This window comes from Amblyomma americanum, chromosome 11, assembly GCF_052857255.1.
Source record: "Amblyomma americanum isolate KBUSLIRL-KWMA chromosome 11, ASM5285725v1, whole genome shotgun sequence".
In the NCBI taxonomy this organism is placed as follows: domain Eukaryota; kingdom Metazoa; phylum Arthropoda; class Arachnida; order Ixodida; family Ixodidae; genus Amblyomma; species Amblyomma americanum.
The window spans coordinates 131870820-131878583 of record NC_135507.1 but is presented as its reverse complement, the minus strand read 5'-3'; the positions used below and the strand labels follow the sequence as shown (position 1 = coordinate 131878583).

The 7764-nt window shown below is 47.4% G+C and overlaps 1 long non-coding RNA gene across 1 annotated transcript in view; it reads left to right on the top strand.

Annotated features, from left to right (window-relative positions):
- The first annotated feature begins 942 nt into the window (after positions 1 to 942).
- The window catches only part of LOC144109910 (uncharacterized), a 45674-nt gene continuing 38852 nt past the window's right edge, over positions 943 to 7764 (top strand). Inside the window, exon 1 of the long non-coding RNA XR_013309644.1 lies at positions 943 to 1065. This is a non-coding gene — a long non-coding RNA (uncharacterized LOC144109910). The remainder of the gene's footprint in view (positions 1066 to 7764) is intronic.

Sequence of the window (7764 nt, the reverse complement as noted above, 5' to 3'; positions counted from 1 at the left end):
ACGTTCAATGCTCTTTGGGTTGTTTCGAACGGTTTATTGGCTTATTTCCACACCTATTCCACTACTGCCTGTGGCGCATTCGTTCAGCGCGCGAAACTAATTTGGCGTCGTTCCTGAAGTACATACTAATTTTACATCAACTGAATTACAATTAGCAGAAGCCCAAAGATGCTTCACACCAGCGCTACACAAGTTGGAGGCTAGCTTGCGACAGGCTTTCGGGCCATGAGATATACACCTTCAGTTGCATGCTCTAAGGCGCGGTTGAGGTGTCCACCGAGAGGTAGAGAAGTTACAGCTACTGCGGCTTTTGCTTTCTTCAAAAATCTTTTCTTTCCCCCAAACGCATGCTTTCGGATTCCTCCATTAAGCCCAATTAAGTGCCGTCATAATTCTTTCTGGAATTGTCTGCTGCCGTATCCAGTAGCTGTTGATGGACTCGCCAAGCTGCTCTTGCAGCTTTTATCCTCCACCCTCCCCAGGCGATCCTTAGAAAATAAACTCCATTCAATTCAATGAATACGCCCTCTGTATTTTTTCAGACTGTTTATTGGCTTATTTCTACTTCTATTCCACAACTACCTGTGGCACCCCTGTTCAACTTACGAAAGTAATTTGGCTTTGTTCCTGATGTGCATAACAATTTACATCAATTGAATTACAGTTAGCACAAGCCCAAATGTGCTTCAGAGCAGCGATTTAATTTCCTTCCTCAAAGACGGTCATGGGTCAACAGCGTGTGTTTAAAAGATATCCAAGGAGCACAGCCGCGGTTCCTGACAATCCGTATTTTTCTCAGTGTTCGAATATGAATAGAATGAGGAATAAACGTGAAGCAAAAGCTCGAGCCCCGCACACCGCGATGAACGACCCCCTTCCTTGCCTTCGTCTCCATGACACATCAATAGAGCGCCCGTTTCGCATTTGGCCGGCGTAGAACTATCACGCCGTGGATAATCGGAGCTGGTCATCCCAAGCCCACTTCCCATCTGTTCGTTGGTGGCGCAGAAAGGAGCTTTGTCCTCTTCGTCCGCATTGTGTCTTCCATACCGCTTCGACGTTTAGGTAAGAAACGCTGCAAGCAGTGTTACTCCAGCGGAATGTTCACTCAATCAACCAATCTATCAATCAATCAATCAACCTGTCAATCTAATCTGTTTTATTAACATGGCTAGTTAAACGATACGTGCGGATCATCTGGGCCCTCAGCCTTCTCGGCTAGTCTTGGGTCCATGCAAGAAATACAAAACTAATTATAGCAAGACAACTAAGTATTAGACATCAAATTCACGTACAACAGTTAAGCAGCAGTTATATAAAAAGAAAAGCGAAATACTCAGGACATTGTGCAATAGCTCCTAAACAGAAATGCGATACGCAAGTAAGAAAAACCCTCTTTTATAACAGAGTTGAGTAGTGGTCTCTTCGGAAATATCTTTTAATTCGGTTATTGTAAAATAACCTATCTTTATGTTAGAAGGGAGTTGGTTCCAAATTATGGCAGTGGCATGAAAAATTGTTAACTGGAATGTTAAAACAACAGTCGATAAATTTTACAGTTGGACGAGGGATAAACGAAAACAGATCATGGTAGTGGACGTTATAGTTTAATATGTGTATAACCACACAAGCTCGTTTAAAATCCCCGCATAGCAAAGAAAGCTGTAATGTCCTGGTCACGAAAGAGCGGAGCCTAATCTATCTGTGAGTTTACTGCTGTAAGTTTACGAAGGGCTCTTCTTTTAAATACGAATATTTGAGTGAGGTCATTGGTATACCCCAATCCCCAGGACTCTATATAATAAGTCATATTGTTTTTAAACTGGAAATAATAATAAATTTTCTGTGTGCGAAGAGAGACTTCTTTAGCTTCTATTAGGACAAAGCAAGCCCATTTAAATTTACTGCTTACATGAATTCATCATCATCATCAGCCTGACTAAACCCACTGAAGGGCAAAGGCCTCTCCCATGTCTCTCCAATTAACCCTGACCTTTGCCTGCTGCGCCTACCCTATGCCTGCAAACTTCCTAATCTCATCCGCCCACCTAACCTTCTGCCGCCCCCTGCTACGCTTGCCTTCTATTGGAATCCACTCCGTTACCCTTCCATGAACAAACATGAATTATGTCAGGATTAAAATTTAAAGCTGACTCTAGCCATCGATACTTTCGAGGGAGTTTGCGCCTATTTGTAACTCCGGAAAACTGTGGGTTCCTATAGGATTGCTGAAGACAATGTATTTAGTGTTTGAGGTGTGTACACTTAACTTGTTTTGTAAATACCACTGGCATATCAGAGAGAGATCACATTTAGCGTGCATTTCGACCATATTCGGCCACTAACTAGGGAAGAGAAAGGCTGTATCAGACGCATACATAATAGTTTGGGCGAAATTCAAAGGATATAGCAGATAATTTATTCATACAGGGAAGAGTAATAGTCCCATTACCAAGCCCTGGTGCACGTCACACAGGATAGAATGAACGCTGGATACGGACTTATCAGCTTTAAGGCACTGCTTCAGGCCAGAAAGATAGCTTTTTAAAAACCACTTTCTTGGAGTTTTCAATCCACACCGATGCTATTTTGGCAGTAGTATATCATGGTTCACAGTGCAAAACGCTTTCTTAATACCAATAAGAATGTCAACTATGTACTCTGTTATATATTGTTTTCTTGATAAATTCACTTAAAAACCGTACAGCCGTACAGGAAGACCTGCTTTTCCTAAACCTGTGATGATTGTATACTACTACTTTATGTTTATCCCGAAAATGTGGAAAACGTGTTAAGTATTGGTATTGGCCGGCCGAGAGTTCTGGATGTCATCCTTACTACCGGAATTGTATGTGGGCGTTGTATCATATCTGCTTGTGCGCGCATTCATCTTTGCTTCCGAGCACACATGTGCCGACGTTCCCTTTTCTGATAACATTACCCTCTCGACCAACGTGGCTATATACACGATGCAATAAACTACTACTGACATTCGTTCCTTCGACACGCACTAGCGTCCATCACTCTGTCACTCACCATAACTCATACGTGGTGTAAGAAGGGGGATTCGCCTTGAAGCGTCGCACCGCAGTGAGCACTACAGATAGGCCATGGACAGCGTCAAGCCACCGGAATCGCTACGCATAACCGGAGGTGACGAAAGGAAATGGAAGCTTTTCAGGCAGCGGTTAGAACGGTTCTTGAAAGCAACGGAGTGCATTGAAAAACCACGAACAGAGGCGGCAAACACAGCCTTGTTCCTGAGCGTGGCAGGCGAGGATGCCATCGAAGTTCTCAATAACTTCGTATTATCTGCAGGAGAGATCAAGGGGGACTTCCGCACCGTCGTTGCCAAGTTTGAAGCATACTGCGTCGAGCAACAGAATGAGGTGCATGAGAGGTACGTGTTCCGAACTCGAGTACAGTCAGAAGCAGAGCTCTTCGAAAGTTTCTGGCGGTATCTAAAAAAGCAAGCTCAGTACTGTAACTTTGGCAGTCTCACAGAAGACATGGCTCGAGACCAGATAGCGTTTGGCAAGAACTCGACAAAGCCTAGGGAAAAGCGGCTGAGAGAGAAGTTAACTCTCGAAAAAGCAATTACAACGTTACAATCCAGCCTACACTTCTGCACGCCAGAGTGTGTTGTGGTCAAAAGGGAATGACGCCCAACTTGAGGTTGTCACTTCAAGCCGAGCAACAGTACGCCCTCCTCAGCAAGGATTCGTGTGTTCCCGGTGTGGAAGGTCACATGCACCTCGACGGTTCCCAGCGTCCGGAAAAGTTTTTCGTATTTGCGACGGAACAAAAACTTCGCCATATGTTGCAGATCAATGACTCGAGTCGTGGAAATACAGCACGAGGACAACTTTGACGTTCTAGACGTCGCGATCGGCACCGTTTGCACGACGCCGCGGCTCGTCACATCAACGGTCGGCAAAAGAGCGACGACGATGAAGGTAGACACAGGATCTCAAGCGAACCTAATTCCCCTCTCAATGTTCCGAAAGATAAACGTCGGTCTCCTGAAATCCAGCATGGCAACTCTGCGCTCATACAACGGCGGCATCATATAAGCACTGCGGCTTCGTCTCGGTACCTGTCCTCATCGGCGACCGAAAGATCTGCACCGACGTCTTCGTGGTAAAGAAGGATTACCAGGCTATCCCGGGCTGGATGCGAGCGAACCCTTTGGCTACTTCATCGAGAGGTCGCCACCATGGCGGCAAGCGGGGACGTCTTAGAAGAATTCCCTCAGCTCCTTCAAGGAACGGGACGCATCAACCGCGAGTACAAAATAATGCTGCAAGAAGACGCTGTCCCAACTGTACAGCCGGCGCGAAGGGTTCCGTTGGCACTGCAACAACCACTTCGGGACGAGCTGACGCGTATGGAGCGAGAGCACATCATTCAAAAAGTCACCGAGCCAACGGAATGGGCAAGCCGCCTCGTTATTGTTCAGAAGAAAGATGGCAAACTACGGGTTTGCATGCACCCGAGAAGGATAAATGCATCCCTAATGAGGGAGCATTATAAAATGCCCCGCCGAGAAGACATCGAGGCTGAACTTACCGGCGCGAAATTTTTCTCTCGTCTCGATGCCAACACCGGCTTCCATCAGGTTCGGCTAGATCAGCCTTCATGAAAAGTATGCACGCTTGCAGCACCCTTCGGTCGCTACCGTTTCCACCGTCTGCCGTTCGGCATTGCATCGGCTAGCGAAGTATTCCAGAAGGCGTTAAACGAGACCTTTGATGGCCTGCCAGGCGTACGCGTGCACATGGACGGTGTGCTAATTTGGGGAACTGATGAGGCAGAGCATCACCAGAGGCTTCGTAGCGCGCTGAAAGCAGCGGAATTGGCAGGCTTGACGTTCATTGCCCAAAAATGCCAGTTCGGTGCGCAAGAGATTGAATTTCTGGGCAATAATATCAGCGACAAAGGAATCTGTCTAAATCCGGCCTTTGTCGCCAGTCTAGTGCAGATGCCAAGGCCCGATAACAAGCTTGCAGTTCACAGATTGAATATTTGCCATCGGTAGCCCAGAAAACGCCTGCTTTGCGATCTCTTATCAAGCAGGACGCCATATTTGACTGGACACATAATCATGATGAAGAGTGGAGAGCCATATGTAAATCGCTAAGCGAGAAATCGCTACTTAAGTTTTTGATCCATGCAAGCAAACAAAAACGACGTCAGATGCCTCCCAGAGCGCTATTGCATCCGCTCTCCTGCAGAGTCACGAGGACGGCTGGAGGCCAGTGGCTTACGCGTCTAGAGCTGTGACAGATATAAAGCAACGGTGTTCTCAGATATAAATACAGGCTCTTGCTCTTGTATTTGGCTGTGAGAAGTTCTCCCACTTCATTTATGGTCGGTCGCCGCTACTTGAAAGCGACCAGAGGCCTCTCATTGATATTGCCAAGGAAGCTATTGCCGATATGCCGCCCACGGTGCAACTTTTTTTTAGAGACTTCTAAAAGTATGATTACAACTTGCTGTTTGTTCCCGGAAAACAGATGGAGCTGGCGGACATGTTATCGAGAGCACCGGGCACTGGCAACGTCACTGCGATGGACACCGACGACGTCGAAGTTCATGCCATCGGCGTCGTGGCAGCACTAGTGAGTGAAGAGACGGCGGCTCGAATAGCACAGGAGACCGCGTCGGATCCACACCTCAAGGTTGTACTGCAGCATATTACGCAAGGAAAACCTATCGAATGTTTCGCTCTGGCGAACATTCCGTACAATGGAACGCGGTCGCCGTTCGACTGACGCAGCGGCAACCGCATGTTTCGCGGCTAACTTGTCGCCAGATGATTTCGCCAAACAAGCAGCGCGAAAGGTTTTTACGAAATACGATGCTGTGCCTTCTTCATCCGCTAGTTTAAATACGGCAGGCATCCCAGCGCATGTATATCAAATGCTGTCTGATGTCGACGTAGATGGAATTGCGTGTCCATTCTCTATGCCTGAGTTGCTGGCTGCAATAGATGATGCGAAACGGAAAACAGCGCCCCGCCCGGACAATGTTCAGTACGAGGTGTACAAGAACCTGTGTAGCGCTGCACTCCCTTAAATACTAGACACCATAAACAAAGTATGGTCGGATGGCGTAGCGACCGAGAGCTGGAAATCCGCTGTCGTGATTGCTATCCCGAAACCAGGAAAGCCTCCGACGGATTTTGCCAACTTGCGACCTATCTCCTTAACTCCTACGCTGTGCAAGCTGGCGGAGAAAATGCTAGCCACACGATCGTCATGGCGGCTAGAGCAGCACGGTTTTTATCACCGCGCACAAATCGGCTTTCGTTCATATATTGGTACAGAGGACAGGTGGCTGTCTTAGTATCTGCAGTTCTGTCATCTACCCGCAGCCGCGATGTGCGTACTGTTTTAGCAATGGATGTTGAAAAGGCATATGACAACATCAGCCATGCAGCCATGCTGAACTCCATTGTCATGCTGCATCTCCCTCTAGAGAGTGCGTAGTTTTCTCCAGTCATTTTTGGAAGGCAGAAAATTTGCAATACGCCACAGCGGCGAAGCGGTCGGATCATTTGTTCCTCTCTGCGGCGTGCCCCACGGATCAGTATTGTCGCCGACGTTGACGTTATTTAATATTGATTTCGTCCCGCTGGCTTAGCGCTTACATGACATCGGTGACATAAAATTTCTTCAGTACGCTGACGACATCACGGTGTGGAGTAATCACCAAGATCTCCAAACTCAGGAGGCTGCCCTTCAATCTGCCTTGGATGTTACCTGTAATTACGTACGCATCATCCATCGGACTTCAGCTATCCGTTCATAAAACAACATACACGTCAGTCGCCAACCGCTGGGGACGCCGTAGACTTGCTGCAAGTCCAATCCGTCTTTGTCTATCAGGCACCCCACATCAGGAAAGTCTGAGTGTAAAACTCCTTGGCTTAATGATTCACCAATCAGGATCAGCGACCGCATGGCTTTCTCAGGCAAAAAGGCAAGCTATTTAGACTTTGGGTTTGATTAGAAGAATTGCCCCTAAAACTGGTGGCGCAGGCTCGTTCGTTGCACGGCAATTGGTGAGGGCAGTTCTGCAGCCACGTATTGTTTATCAAGCCCAGTTTCAACATCTTACAAGAGCCCAATGGGATCGTCTTGAAGCCGTGAACCGAGAGGCTATGAGGACCATTACGTGCCTTCCACGCATCACACCGGTCATAGCTTTACAAAAGAATGCGCAGCTCAATACCATTGATGGCCTGGTGCAGCAGCGCCGTGAAGTGCGCAGCTTTAAGGCCAGTCTATCTCACTATAAGCATGCACTGAGGACTTATGCAACGTCACACTCCATTCTTCAGCCGCCAACGCCAGTTCTTCCACCATGGAAGTTTGTACAGGTCAGCGACAACAAGCCAACAGATAATCGCCGGCCAATATCTGCTCATTCGGCATCGTTGATTCGCCAGAAATTCGAGGAACAACATGCTTGCCTGCCTGAAGGATCCATTGTTGTCTACGTAGACGCAAGCATACAAGACTGCAAAGCAACAACAGCTATCTACTGTCCGTGCAGACCTGCCCTGAATCAAATCTCTTGGTTTCAGCTTACGGAACCCTCTTCGCATTTTGTGCTGAGTTCGTTGCAGTTCAATAAGCATTCTTCGTGAAAGACATAAGAGCGCAAACTGGCAACACGGACAAGGAAGGGAACAGGACGAGCGCTACTACATCAGTGATACCTCGGTTATTATCCGGCACAGTGAAATGATGTTTCTTG